Here is a 14402-nt window from a genome sequence, read left to right on the forward strand (position 1 = left end):
CCGCACCCCAGCTGCTGGCCCTGGTGCGCCCCAGCCATCCTTCCTGCGGGTGCCCGTTCCTAAGTTTAGAAGTTTATTTTTGCCCTTATTGAATTACTTCCTGATTTTTTTCCATTTTGCCATTGTTATTTTAAATTCTAATCCTTTCCTCTAATGTCCTTACGGCCCATCTCAGCTTTGTGCCATCTGCAGATTTAATAAACATGCTCCGATTAATTAAAATAGTAGATATCACCTCATAGAGCCCCCCTCCATACACACTTCCACTTTGACAGGAGATGATAATTATTCCACAGATATGGCTGTCTAATCAGCTTTAGACCCATCCTGTAATTGCTTTCTCTTGATACACTAAGTTATGAACACTGTCTTCTGCAACATTCCCACGTGCACCTGCAGCCGCATTAGAATTGAAAACCCCCTGTACATCCCATCTACCACTTTTCCCCAGCCTGCAAAACTTGGTATCCAGCAACTGTCTACAGCACATCTACAACCACCAGCAAGTGAGATTGCTTGAGCTGCATTTTTTGTATTTAAGTGCACTGAGCTATCTGGTAACTGAAAACATGTATCTAGTACTCAAGACTGTTTGTTCTCTATTCAAGCCAAATACTGCATCTTTCCAGTAATTTTTTATTAATTGTGGTAGTCACTGGACTACAGCTGATCCTTTTCTGGAAAGGCAGATGCGGCACAAAATTGATATTTACTGGTTAAATTTTTGTTGTTGTTGTTTTGTTTCCCCTATTAAATACAGCACAGCCACCTAAGCACGTGTTACCTCTCATGCCTGCTCTCCTACTCTTCTCCTCCAGTGCCTGTGCCATGGGTTGGTTATCCATCTGAGGTACGGTGTCCCAGCAGATCAACAAGTAAGAGAGAACGAAGGCCTCTCCAGCATGGGATACTAAGCATTTCTACTCCACAAAACATAGATAAAAAAAAATCCTCAGAAGAAAACACCACTCTGCTCTTGAAGATGCATCAAAGGGCTTTCTACGCACCAGTAGGTTTGCACTCAACTTTCTTGTTCTTTGCCTCAGCAGGGCTTGGACCTATGGTTTAAAGTGACTTCACCTGTTTCAGTTTGAACCTTCAAGTACTAATTACTGCCCTGTATAACTTCCACACTTAGGACATACACAAGCAGCATCACCAAGCGACACGGAACTACGCCACGTGTTCAGCATCACCCAGAGGAGCCAGCTCAGCCATTGCTCCCAGTCCGCCCCGACTTCTCACAGCATTCGGCTGCACCAGAAAGCCAGCCTGCCCCTGCCTTCTCTAAAGCTACAATAAAAAAGGCTGAACAGAAAGCTGAAGTGTGGTTGTGCTCCAAGGAGATGCCCAATTAAAAGCAGAAAGAATTCAAGTCTTCACACACTGTGCAGAATTGTCTATCTGCAGGGTAAAAAGACTTGCTGGCTCTCCATTCCAGGCTCCAAGAGGAGGGTATAAACTGGCACAGGATCATCAACAGCAAGGCATCCTGCAGCTGGGGTAGGCAACAATACTACTGATGAATCAGGAGCGGAGACAGATCCAGCTCTCTGCATCAAGCATTAGCTCTTTAGGAGAAGGGAGGAAAAAAAGAAAGTAAAACTGTGCTTTAAGCAGTGAAATCAGCAGGCTCTGTCAGCATTTTTGTTTGTGTTTGGTGCAAATTTAGGAATTGCGAGTATCTCAAGAAGTTGCTGGCATCTGGGGATTTCAGGCTGGGACAGAGCCGACGCTGCTGTTTTTGCTTCCTGCCATAGCACAGTCAGACACAAGACCCCGGCTCTCGTTCTGGCTGCTCCCAGTCCCCTATCCTCTAACCCACAGACAGCATTATTCACTCAATCTAAGACAGCATCCACCCATTCTTATAAGCTCACTGCTGTTCTACGTGAGAGATAGCACAAAACAGGGAAAAAGAGGATGCCCTCTCCCACCAGCCTCATGGGTCTTTGGCCACTCCACAGAGCTGGGAAGGGAGCAAGGACAGCATAAGGAGAAGCACAGAGAGGAGACCAGGGTAGGACGGATGCTGTGGCACTGCCAGATCCAAGCATTCACAGATACACGGGACCTAAAAGCATCTTGCATCTTTTCCCTCAGCTCCTGAGCCCTGGGGGTAACCAATGCTAGGTCACAAGCTTTTCCCCTCAGGGTCAGAGGGGAAACCCAAGCACCTTCTCTGCCAGCAGACAGCCCCTGCACTCACATGCTCACAGGGCTGGGAATTTCACGAGGTGTACAAGTCTCAGAGGAGGCACAAGGATTTTTGCTGTGCCTGGGGAGCAGGCAGGAGCACACAGCAAGAGGAGGCAGAAAGCACGGGACAGATCGCAGTCCCTTGGTGCTAGGATCAGGCACAGCCACTGAGCACAGACACCTCCTGGACACAGTGCACACTGCCCAGCACCTCCAGAACAAGCGGCATGACACCCCCAGGGCTGCAGCTGCAGGCAAAAGCAGCTCCCACTGCCCTCCTGCAGGCACAGAGCTCCTGCTGTGGGGAGAAACCTGCTTCCCACCTGAGCCAGAAGAGGCTTTTTCAGTGTGGACAGGTGTTTCAGGGTCAACTCATCTCTTGGTTAGCAGGTGGAGGAAAGCATTCAATCATGCATCATAAGCTGAGCCGTCAACATTGATCTGAACAGGCAGGAAGATTTGAAACAGGGGATTTTTGGTCACTTTAAATGTATCAGCTTTCATATAAACAAAAAGTGCTCCAATTCATCTGGCATTGGAGCATACAGGGTAAAAACAAATAAATAAATAAATGATGTGGCACTGCACATGGAAAAGATAAAAAGGCAATTTTCTTAAAATCCAATTTTCAGCTCTCTGCAACTATGTTTAAGTGCAGAGGGGCGTATTGCTGTGAACCAAAGCCCCACAGTGCCTACACATTAGTCAAGGGAAAGAGTTAAAATGCACAAAATAAATAATAATGATTGCCAAACTCTTCAGGTTTTGCAGTTTACTAAACAGATGCACCAGGTAATTCAATTTAGTGGCTACAAAGAGTATAATAGCTTAATGCAGTTTCATATTTAGCACAGTGGGTTAACCATAAAAATACAATTTATACTAATGGATATTCTAATCAGGGCAGCTTCCAAATGGAAGCTGACAATTTAGCCACTTCTCTTTCTTACCAATGCTATTTATTAATGATGCTGGATTGCAGCTCAAGCAGCAGGAAGACTGTTCTCTTGATTCAAACAGCAAGTAATAGTACTATGAGAGAAATAAATCACTCAGGATTTTCTCAATACATTCACTGCTTCTACAAGGCTGCCAAGAAAAGCCTCCCTTTCAGGAGCATGGTTTCTTTCTGACTACAAACATGAGGGGACTTTCCAGGGCTGGGAGGTCTCACGCTGCTATCCCAGGCAGCTATAGCTGCAGCCATAGGCTTCTCCCTTCCCTTGCTCCTCTCTTAGATGATCACTCTGCAGCCTCATTGATGATATTTAATTAAAAAATAAATAAATCCAATTTCCTACCCAAAGTTGATTTTTGACCTCTTAGAGTTAGACCTGGCTTTAATTTAATACAACTTTAGCTGAAAACAAATAGAGTTTGTGGCAGTCTTCCACATTTAATCATTTTCAAAACTTCCACAAACGTCCAGAGAAAACATGACCAGAAGAAACACAGGTAGCATTACTTGCATGGCAGTAAAACAAACCTGATCGTATCTAACTGGGTGCTGGAGCCCTTTGGTAAAAGGATGCTTTTTCCATGTTTCTTATGTAAGATGGCTTGGGGCAGCTGAAGAACCCAAAAAAACAATGGCAATGATCAGGGCTTGACAAAATCACAAAATAAATGAATAAATAAATAAATAAATAAATAAATAAAATGGATTAATGAAATCTTCAGTCATGCAGTCATGACCTGGGACTCCCTCTGTATCCCTCACACTTGAAAGATTTGGGCAAAGTTTACGGAAAAGGTTCCCAAACCTCCAGAAGTTATTTGTTATCATCTTCCAAGGCACAGATGAGAAGCTGAAATCAGTGTGTTGTGCAAAGGACTGCAGTCATAATTCTTTACTGCTTTGGATGCAAAAAGATGCAGGTTTAGCAGCACACATCTTGGTCTTGGAGATGTGGGATGCAGAGAGTAACACGTGTTTGGTTTCCCACACTGAGAGGGTGACCATGTGCTCCTGGTGTGGAGGTAACTTCTACAGCAAGTTGTGTTTTGTTAGTAGACCCTGCTTCTTGTCAACTCCCAGGAAAAAAAGTGATGCTGGGGTTGGTACAGCAGCAGCTGAAGAAGAGCAAGCTGACTGAACTGGTGCAGACAAAACATCACCCAAGAAAAAGCAGTTTATAAATAGCCAAGTGCCCGTTCACCAAAATATGCAAATCCTTCCAGCTGTGCTGAGAACCAGAAGGTTTCCTGCACCACGCTATCTCCACTGCTCAGTCTCCCAGTGACCAACTCTCATTGAAAGCTTTGGAAAACCAAGTCTTGTGTATTTTTTGAAGTCCTATCCTTTGGAATAACCTGTGAAAAAAACACTATTAAAAATAATAGAAATGATAAAAGGCTTTCCTAGTTTTCAGAAGCCAGTTTCTTAGATTTCACATCCCCACAAGGATGCATGTGCACCTCTGTCCTGCTTATGCAGTGGAATAAGACATGGATATAACTTTAGGAAAAGACTACTCATAGTGAGCCCTGACACTTGAAAACCCAAAGGTCATGTAAAAATGTGTTTTTGTTTGAATTTGTTGGGTGTTTTCTAAGCCACCTTCATGCACTCATGGTTTGCAGGATTAGTTCATTAAAAATAAAATAAAATAAAATAAAATAAAATAAAATAAAATAAAATAAAATAAAATAAAATAAAATAAAATAAAATAAAATAAAATAAAATAAAATAAAATAAAATGCACTAGAATTAAGTTCTGACCCTCGTTAAAAAAAAAAAAGAAAAACATCTCCATACAGCCAGCTCCAAAAACTCCTAGATAATGAAACAGACCACAAAAACTGTGGAGTTAGCATTAAAATCTTCAGGTCTTTATTTATTGTTATTATTTTTTATTATTATTTTAATTTGTAATAGCATACAATGTTCTCTTTACCTGCCCTTTTAATTAATTAACATATTAGCTTCAGCAGGCTCACATTTTTCCTTTTCAGAACAAAATAGTGAGGCTTTTCAGATACAGGGAACCCCTGAAAACTGTTCAAGAGGCTGAAAATAATGAGGTGTTAATGCTGGACTTCAAGGTTAACATGCTATATGCATGTAGTGCTTCATTCAGAAATCAATCAGGAGGACGTTAGTGCCTGTTAAGAGAGATTTATTAACTTCTTGCAGCGATGCTGACCTAGGGTAATAAAATGGTACCCAGAAGAACAGGAAAGGGGCAAGTTTGTAAGCAAGATCTACAAGAGAGCAGGAACAAATTAGCAGATGTTTGATTTTGAAGCACTACTAAAACCTTAGGTAATGTGTATTCAATAAATCAGCGGCACATTTTAAAATAAAAGAATATCAAGTGACTGTAGTGATAACATTTGGCAATTTGATCCCACCGGCAATAAAATCAGAGGTTCCTCACTGACTCGTAAAGGTGTGACATGAACTAAAGCTCAAGACATCTCCTCTTACTGCATCTCAGTGCTCATCTGAGCCCCTTTCAGAGGCTGCCAGTCAGAACATATTTTTTATATATATATATATATATATAATATTTATATAATATGTAATATATATAATGTATGTATTTATATATAATATTTATATAATATATATATAATCTTTATGTAATGTCTATTAGAGCAGATATCACTTCTTACACAGACCACATCTTAAACTGATAAAGTTATCTATAACCCCTCTTAAAAAAATAAGCAAAAACAAGGCTTACATACTGGTGATAAAAGTAGCATTAAAGTCATCTCTGCCTTGCAGCTCTGTGACTTTTGTGTGCTAGCCGTATTTCAGCATCATGGCAGGAGATGTTTCCTAGGGGAGCAGCATGCAGAGGCAGGATGAGCTGTCCTGGTCGTTTGCCTGCCCTCCCTGCAGATTTACACCATCCAGTGACTCAAGAAAAGATGATGGGGGATAAAGGAGGTTGTGTTCCTCCTCATCCAACGCAAAACAGGTGAGGACCTGGGGACAGACCTTGTACAAGAAAGGAGTGAGCTCGTGTCCCACCAGGTTCGTGTGGGACACAGCCAGGCACTGCCTTCACTGTGCCTCCAGCAGGACGCAGCTCACCTGGCAGCATGGCCAAGCCCTGGGCTCTGCGTTCTTCTGAGCCTTCCTGGAGCAAAGCATTCGAAAGCAGCTAGAGTCCATTAAAAAGTCAGGCGGTTTTGAAATATATTCCTGCAAATCACAGGAAACAGAGCTTCCTGCTCCAGCGGCTCACTATTCACAGGACAGAGCCTGCTCAGCCTGCCCCTCCTCGTAGGAGGGATTGTGCTCTAAGCTTCGGGAAGATCAGCCTGAAAATTAAGTTACTATTCTGTTGTGGTCATTCAATAAGAAAAAAAGAAGCCCAAAGTATGTGTGCAAAATGGTTTTCAGTTTAATTTACATGAACTGACGACGCTGCATGTTTAGTGGAAGAGTCTCGCCAAAACCTCAGCTGGTTTGCACCAACAGTGTTCAGTAGTTTCTGAAATGCCCCTTCCTAATCACACACTGGCAAGGAAGGAGAAATTATAAACAGTGCTCTAAGCAGCTGTGAAGTGTAACAATTGTTTTAGATTTGCTATGAGTTATTCAGAGATTATGACATCCATTATTAAAATACGCCACCTGTGACTTGTAAAATTAACTCAGGTTTTTTCCCTGGGAGTTTCCAATAACACATCATATCCTTTTTCAATACGCACACTATGCTGTCATATGATTTTGCCCTAAGTTTCTGTACGTAGCTACAGTTAACTAAAATGAATTTACACTTTGAAATAAAATAAAATAAAATAAAATAAAATAAAATAAAATAAAATAAAATAAAATAAAATAAAATAAAATAAAATAAAATAAAATAAAATAAAATAAAATAAAATAGAGAATCCTTGAGGACTTCAGTACCTTAGTGGAAGTCTACATCACTGTAAGAAAATAAATGAAAATGGCACTTATCACTTCCTCAATTATTCAAAAGCATTTTAGAAAGAAGAAGTCAACGATTGAAGGAGATAAGCCAACACCTGTGAGCATTGTGGCGACATTCATAGCCAGCTACAAGGAAGGGTCACCCCCCACACCTGCATCCCTACTCTGAGCTTCATGGCTGAGGGGAAAGGGGAGAGGGAAAGGGGCTTCTCTTCCTTTAAGAGCACTCAGCACAGGTTTGTTGTTACAGACAGCAACAATCCCTCAGGATTTTTGTTTTTTATTTTTTTCTGGCAAGGAAGATGAGGGCCCCTTAGGGAATACAGGCACCTCTGGGATGTAGCACCAAAATTCACTGATGTCAGCTGGTGCCTCCTTGGTCATTTCATGGCAGATGTGTCCTGAAAGAAGAAAAGGCGATAGGGAAAAGGCCAAAGACACCTCTCCTCTGGGGCCAGGCCTATGGGGACTATTGCCTTCAATTGGTGCGGTGTCCCAAAAGTCATGTTTTGAACATGAGGAGCTGAGAACACATCAGGGAAAGAGCGCATCTTGCCAGCCTTCAGCCGAGACCTGAACACAGCCAGTGGCCCAATCCTGCAGTCGCTGCGCCCTGGGAGTAAATCACTGCAGTTGATGGCAGCTCAGGGCTGAATGTGTAAAATAACTTCTTTGCAGGTGCAGTTATTAAAAAAAAAAAAAGTGACAAAAGCATAGTGAAGTGCAAAGTCTGCTCTAGCTGCAGTGCTGATGGGTGGTAGGGCAGAGCAGGTGCTTCCCGTGGCTGTCTGATGCTGGAAGGAGGGCCCGGGAAGTGTCCCTGAGCAAGCACCTTCAAGGGGTTGTAACAGCAGATGCTACACAGTGAAAAAGGAGCTCTTATTATCAAGAATAGTTTGGGTCTCATTCTTTTGTTGTCCCTTGCACACTGGCTTCCCTGTGGAAGAGTCTGGATCTAAATCAGAATTATCTGTTCCTTCAGAGAAGCAGCTGAATTGCATTTCCATCTCTACAAAACCACATAAAATTCAGTCCAGCATGAAAACCAGACCCTCTCGTCATATACCTACATTTGCAGACCTTTCTGGGAAGAAAAAAAAAAAAAAAAGACTCAGGGGTCTGCCTTTGATTCCAGCAGCTTTTGTTGAAACAAGACCCACTGAGATCTGCTGGATCTGGTGCCAGTGGCACCAACGGCTCTCCCCTCTTCAGAGCCCAGATGGTCCCAGAATGAAAAGCACAGAATCTCCCTTGTAAACAGCACTGGCACCTGATGGCCAGACGGCCAGACCACACAGTTTGGGACACTGCAGCCTGTCGGTCTGCGTGTATTTATAGCTGGAGAGGAGCTTGCTTGGGGTAGCATGAAGTTCCTACCATAGTCAGGGATGCTGCAAGAGGTTAATTGTCAGAGGCAGTGAAAGTCCATTTGGTGCTTGACTCCCCAGTCTGACTTTATTGCCATTTATAGTCCATTCAGTGCTTTAGCTACAGGTTTTATTCTCTTTTCTCTGTTATGGTTTTTCCCCTCCTTATTCTAAGAAGGTTTTGGTTTTCCTGGCAGCCTTTTTATCGCCTTACCACCTCCCACCCTTCCATTCAAGAAAGCTTATTTAAAACCAAAACACCACATAACTGTAAGGCTTCCTATTTAACATAATGGAGTTATTCAAGATGTTTACTCAACAAAAAATAGATAGTGAGCTCACCTTGCTCTTGTCAGCTACAGCTAACTACCAAGCCTACGGCACGTAGCCACAAGGCAAAACCTCTCTCTCTGTGCTCTGGTCCTGTTGCTCAGAGATCCACAGCATCAATCCAGGTCTGTAACAGAGGCAGGATTTGTGCCGAAATGATGCCACAAACACTATCTGCACTGGTCGTGTCAGCTCCCCAACTGAAGCACAGCAAGACAGCAGGTGGAGGCTGAGCCTTTCTTCTCTACGAGATGCCATACAATGAAGGCTCCAGAACACTGCCTGCCGTGGCAGTGTGACAAGGGGCTTCACACAGGGCATCGGTCTGCAGGGTGCTTGGGATGCTTCCTCCTGCCAGCCTCCCCTGAGAGAGGTAGGACAACACCTTTCCCTCTCACAAAAGCACAGCCAAAAAAAAAAAAAAAATATATGCCTAGCTGCTAAGAAGTTAAATGGGGACGCCATCAGCCTACTAGCGGCTTCACTATTTCTTGCAACATGTCATTTTCTTGTCTGATTTGTCAGAGAGTTTCCTCCTAAATCCAGACACGTAGCACTGAATCGTCTGGCTTCTGACTGCCTCCCCAGGCTGGAGGCAGCGTCTGGGTGAGGAGCATCCAGTGAGTTGCCACCATGCCCGCTGGCCTCGCTGGGCCAGGGAAGGCTGCGTTATCGAGGAGGACAGCAGCAATGCATCAGGAGGTATATTTTTAAATCTCAGTCCTTTGGGACAGGGATTATCCAGTATGAGTTAAAACACACTCCCAGCATTTTCCCAGTAACACACGGTCAGATGCCATGGAACTTACAAACAAATTCACATGTGCTTTGGATTGATACCGTTGCCATGGCTATTAGCAATAAGCAACAAAACTCAGACCCTGAATTTTGCCCAAGGTTCAAACAAGATTTTATAATTTTGGTATAAATATGCATTTTTCACACACAAACACCGCCCTCTGCTGCATGCTGAGACTGATGCTGGTGAGCAGATTTATGCACGTTGCCCCTGGCAACGCAGTTGTTGAAGGTGATAAAAATTCTTATGTCTCTTCGGTTTAGAAAATGCCAGTGCATCAAAATGCAAATGATTCAGCCTCCTGCAAAGGTCGTTTGAGGTAAGGGATATGTGCAACTTCTGTATCTCTGCAGAGAAAATGATGAAATCTGAACCACAGCATGCTTCGATACTTAGGCATATGCTGTGTTGTCACCTCGCTGGCTTCTAGGAGTATATTAAGAAGTCTGCTGCCCACTCCTGTAACATTTCTGATCTCCTTTATTTGAGAAGGAGGATAAGCTCACACTGAAGCAGGATTTTTTACTCTGTAACACATCTTTACTCTGTAATATTCTGTTTGCCTAGTGAATACCACCGTGCACGTTCACTCTTCTCCCTAGAGGCACACACTGTTTCTTTACAGGGAAAGACTTCTTCCAAGTATGCGCAAGCTTGAACCAAAAGGAAATATCTTTGCTGGGAACCCTCCTAAAACATGATTAATGTAAAGACAGTGATAAATTACAGCCTGGTATTCCCTGGGTAGAGTTGGTGTCCCTTGGGCAGCTGGTCCAGCTCAGCACAAGCTCTTGTAGATTTGCAAATGGTGAAACAAAACCAGAGACGCATTCAGCTTCTCAGCCAGAGAACAGATTCAATAAATATAGAGAAAAAGCAAGATCTACCTCCTAGGGAACTAGCTGAAGAGCTTTGCATTTCTAGGTTTGAGGGCACATCAGACCCAGTGACTAAAAGTCATTGCAACAGATGCTGTTTGCTGGGCGGTGCAAGCAGGTCTGATGCCCTTGCGTGGCCGCCAGGATGACAGCTGTTTATTTTCCACCCCAACACACAGCAAACTCACCAGAAAAAAAGTGGTTGGGTCATGAAAAAATGACATTTTATTTGACGGTACTGATATTTGCTGCTAAGGCCTGGAATGCATCAGGGAGAAGCAGCTCAAAATTGCTGCTTCTGATGGTCATGTATTATTTCAATATCCAGGGCTAGCCATCCCCCACTGAAACCTGAAGAATCAAATGGTTGAAGTCTGATTACTCAAAAATTACTATTTTGATAAAAGAATGAAAGAGCCTTTAAAATTAATAGATTATTTCATGGCAGGAAAAATGTAATTTAAGTTTATATTGCAACAGGAGGAAAAGAAAAAAAAAAAGAGCTGAATACTTAGCAACCCTTACTCCTCAGCATTTACTCCTCACATGGTAGCCAGTGACCTAAAGGGAAGTGCATTTGCAGCTGCCCTACTCCACTGAATGAAGGAAAAAGCTTTGCAAAGCTGAATTGCAGAGAGCGAATTGCGATAACAGTCTCAGCCTCCCAGCACCGTGGGACGAGGCTGCGGCTCCCAGCCAAGCACTGCAATCCCACGGAGGAGGACGGGTCGGAGGGGAGAAGGAGAAGGAATAAACACATGTCAACTTGTTTGACTTCATAAGAGACGAGTTCAGTCGAATTTAAACAGACATGAACAGAAAGCAAAAAGCACGACCGATGGCATTAAAAAGTTACCCTTATACGTAAAGAGTGATGACGAGAGGAAATCTTGGGACATATGGAGAAAAGGAAATTTATTTTTAGCAAGTATTTTTAGTTTAGTCATGTGCTCAAGAAAGGTGGTTTTCACTCTTCCTTTAGCTCAAGTTTGGGATGGGCGGAGGGCAAGGGACTTTGAAGGGATCTTGCAAATTCCCAGGCACAGGAGCAAAGCAGAGCCCGACGGCTGCTGCAGTAATGCCCCACTGAGTGCAAGACTCCAGCCCAGCACTGCTGCAGACACTGGGGCTCAGCCCTCATCTCCGCATAGAGCAATGCTGCCCTTCCTGTGCAGGAGGATCAGGATGGCATGGGAAGAAACCCTGAAAACACTGTGTACCTCTCCAGGTCGCCAGACACACCAACACCACGCTCTTCTGCTTCAAGCAGGCACAGGAACACTTCCCATCTTAACACTGACATCAGCGGCACTCCCTGTGAAACCACTTCCTACATCCCTAAATTAAACCTGGGACATTCCTGTTGCATCCCTGGGACAGGCTGAAGCAAGGTCCATAAAGACATTTGTCCTGAGACATTTTAAGATTTACTTGAGGTTCTTCATATCTTCGTTCAGGATGATGTATGATGCATATTCAAAAGCAAATGGCCTTGACCAGGTAGGGAAAGGGAACTCAGGGCCATGAAAGCACCAAATCAGGCCAAAAGGCATCTCAAATCCACGCGGGGAGCAGCACACCATACCTGATTGTCTGGTGCCCACCCGAGAAATGCATCCACAGCTCTGATGCTGTGACACAGCCAGGATCGTATGGGGCTGCTGGAATGGGGCAAGGAGACAAGGGGCTGGCTGAAGAGGAGGCTGCAGAAGATCTCCCTGGTGATTCTGAATCTCTGACTGAATCTCACAAGACCAGGTGCCCTTGCAGCAGCAGCAGACCTGCACTTCAGGGTGATATTAGGATGTCCTAAACCACATGTGTTTGTTTTCTAGAGACAAAATCCTTCTTAACTGTTAAAGACTGTGTGTTCTTGTCTGGTGACAGCTGCTGAGTTGAAGTCCTTATTTAAAGTCACCAAATTCCAGTGTCCAACCCGTCACAAGACATCTGGGCTCCAGTCCTCCAGCTTGCATGGGGAGCACACACCACAGCTTGAATCCCAGGAGAAGAAAACCCTCCTACAGCCGCTGCCTCCTCACCTCTGCAACTACTCCCAAGCAGAAAGACTGAGCTTGGAGCCAAGGAGGATGGCAACGAAGGAGGCATGGCTGGCACAGGTGGGTCGGGGAGCCCACGCTCATGCACCCAGAGAAGGGCACGTGTGATTTAATACATGTGAGAACCCCAGCTCTAAACAGGCAGAGAAATCCTGGGCTCACACATTGCCAAAACACTTTCTTCTTGTGGTATTACTGGAATGAAATAACACACGGCGTTCCCAAGAATCAGGTTTTAACACTTCCATTGCACTTCCATCCTAACAACCGCTGTAAAGGGCAACATGCAAAGAATAAGTGTTAATGAAACATTAAGGTCACATAACAAGAATAGTAACAAGGAGAAAAGTGCAAAAGTTGAGCTTGATTAACTCTAAGTGTTTCATACACAAGTAGCTTCCCATTTTTCACATGCAAGGTTTGCAGTTGAAGTAATATCTACTGGGTAAAAGTGAGATCAGGTAATTTAAAAAAGAGCATGATTAAGACAACACTACTGATTATTAGAAATATTTAACACGTCCTCTACTGTCAAATAGTCTTTAACATTGGCAACAGCAGCCAAATAGGTTTCATTATTGTTTGTACTGTTTTAGAAATATCCCCTTTCCTATTTGTGCTTGTACAGAGAGGGTAAGCTCACAGGAGTTAAAATCTGAATCAACCCATTGAAAAGAGTTAAAGTTTTGTTCCTGTTGGAGCTCAGTGTTTGCACCACAATCTAAATATAAAGTCTTCATTTTTTTCCTGAGTGTGAGGAAAACAAGGAACAAATATCACTTGAAAGCTGCATCTGGACCCGCCCCACAGTTGGCTTGTTTATTAATGTATTTTATGGGGGGAATGTTGTTTAGAAAGGAAAAAGAAAAAAAAAAAAAAAAAAAAAAAAAAAAAGTTTGGCTGGCAGAAAACACTCCCCTGGCTCCAAGAGCTCCAGAACCACAATGATCATGATGAACCCTTGCAAACACCTCTGACTTCACAGGACACACAGAAAGGTCTCCTCAGCTCATCTCAGCTGCATGATGAACCCCTCCCTTGAGGGGAGAGGACAGACCAAAAGCTAGTTTTCAGAGATAGCCATTGTGAAACACCCTCACAACCTTTCCTCCAACAGGAAAATGCAAACATTTGGATTACTGGGACACCTGAAGCTAGGCAGGACGAGAGCAAAGCCACTCCGGCAGGGGACCCTGACCCCCTCGCTGCCCAGACTGCAAGGCGCCCCCAACCTCCACAACACCAGGCCTTTTCAGCTGCAATGCTGGGCTCAAACTCATGTCTACACCAGCTTCTCGGCATCATCCGAACCTTTGAGCAGAGGGCTAAGCGAAGCAGGAGAGACTGAGACAGGAGCACAGCAGCAAAGTCCTCCTCACCCGGCCAGCAGCAATGGGCAGCAGCACCTCCCTCTTAGCATCCTACTGGGAACAAGGCTGGTTTTCCTTGCTGGGACCAGGTTTGGGCAAGGAGGGATCCAAAAGGCACAGCCGCATTGGTGTGAGCACCTACCGACTGCGAGGATGCAAAGCAAAGCGCCGCACGTTTCCAGGAAGAGCCCAGGAGCGAGAAGCACCTGTGCATTTGCTTACGGCCCCGGCAGCCCACGCTCGGCTTTTATAGCTCCTCTGACTCATCCTGAAACGGCCCCTCAGCCCCGGGCAGGAGCTGCTGGAGCTGGGGCAGCCCCAGCAGATGCCTCCTCCCCTGTCCAGCAAAGGCACGGGGCTGTAGGTCCTGCTTCACACTGGGATTGGGCTGGGTTTGCTCCCAAACCAAGGCAATGGGCACAATTCAGACCACAGCCCATAGAGGACCATGTAGAAAACCAGAACAATATGATTTACTTTTTTTTTTTTTTTTTTTTTTTTTTCA

The 14402-nt window shown here is 44.2% G+C and overlaps 1 protein-coding gene across 3 annotated transcripts in view; it reads right to left on the bottom strand.

Moving 5' to 3' along the window:
- HIVEP3 (HIVEP zinc finger 3) overlaps positions 1-14058 on the bottom strand; it is a 304681-nt gene extending 290623 nt beyond the window's left edge. The window contains exon 1 of one of the 3 annotated variants that reach the window (XM_068657516.1): positions 13907-14058. The gene's annotated coding sequence lies outside the window, so the exon portion shown is untranslated. Of the gene's footprint in view, positions 1-784; positions 965-6244; positions 6363-13906 lie in introns of those variants that run through there. The other 2 variants (XM_068657517.1, XM_068657518.1) reach the window with 2 other exon arrangements.
- Between the last annotated feature and the right edge of the window lie 344 nt (positions 14059-14402).

Source organism: Anas acuta, chromosome 21 (genome assembly GCF_963932015.1).
Source record: "Anas acuta chromosome 21, bAnaAcu1.1, whole genome shotgun sequence".
NCBI lineage: Eukaryota > Metazoa > Chordata > Aves > Anseriformes > Anatidae > Anas > Anas acuta.